This window comes from Tupaia chinensis, unplaced genomic scaffold (assembly GCF_000334495.1).
Source record: "Tupaia chinensis unplaced genomic scaffold, TupChi_1.0 Scaffold000133_1, whole genome shotgun sequence".
Taxonomy (NCBI): domain Eukaryota; kingdom Metazoa; phylum Chordata; class Mammalia; order Scandentia; family Tupaiidae; genus Tupaia; species Tupaia belangeri.
In genome coordinates, this window is record NW_006159602.1 from 5,154,230 (window position 1) to 5,155,271 (window position 1,042).

At 61.7% G+C, this 1,042-nt stretch overlaps 1 pseudogene; it reads left to right on the plus strand.

Annotated features, from left to right (window-relative positions):
• The first annotated feature begins 780 nt into the window (after positions 1-780).
• LOC102486396 (prohibitin pseudogene) overlaps positions 781-1,042 on the plus strand; it is an 18,942-nt pseudogene continuing 18,680 nt past the window's right edge.

Below are 1,042 nucleotides of genomic sequence, written 5' to 3' on the forward strand. Positions count from 1 at the left end.
CATCAAAACAGCTTTTAGCCAAACTAGAGACACTGCTGCCCTTTGCCTGCTACTTAATTTGGCCAAAATGCAAGCATTACGTCCATCCTACACAATTTATTGATAATAGGTCTGGTCCGTCCCAGATTACAGGTGTTAATCTGTAAGTGACTAGGGTGTCTAACTTCCTCCAGCCTTTCCACAAAACAGTTTAAGAAAAAATAACCAACAACTTTTTAACAGTTAACTTCAACTGCAGCTTTTGAAGCAGTTCTTACTCATGCGCCACTAAGGAATCCATTTCTGGTGCAGGCCCAACAGTTACGGATCTGGAACCCTCCTGCCTCCCAGGAGGAATGAATGCCTAACATACCTCCACGCGCTCTGGACCTACCCAGGGTCCTGCTGGCCGCACCAGGGGTGCGCGTCCCCAGAGCACTCCGGCCCCCTCGCCCCAGCTGCGGGGCTGCACATCGCACACTCCAGGCTGGCCTGCCCTGCGACTGCTCTAGACTGCCAGTTCGGTTTTCGGCCGAGGTCCACAAAGCCAAAAATCTCATTGTTGGAAACTGATGGGGGGAGGGGATCGCTAAGGAAGACACACCCCTCGGGGAGACGGGATAACTTCGCCCAGCTCCGGGGCGGTCCGCAGGTTCTTCCCAACTCTCTCCTGACGCCGCTTTCCGGTCCGCTATCACCCCCCACCACGACCTGGGGACCAGCACGGGGCAGCGGGAAGGGGCGAGCGCCGAGAGCCGTGGCTGAGGCCCCGGAGGGGACGTCGGAGGCTGAGATTCCAGCATGGCGTAAGCGTGGCCCAGGGACGCCGCCGGAGACGCGCTCCCTCCGTCCCCGGCCGTGGAGGCGGTAATCCGCCTTCCTTCCCGGGGGCCCTCGGGCCCAGCTAAAAATAGGCGCCTCGGTCACCCCAGGGCCCTCTGGGGTGACCTCGCCCTCGGGGGACGGCCTGGGGGAGCCCCGGGCGCGCTCGCAGGCTGCGCGGCGGAGCGGGGGTCAGGCCCCGGGCGGCCTCGAGGCCCAGGCAGCCCCCGAAGCCCGCCCG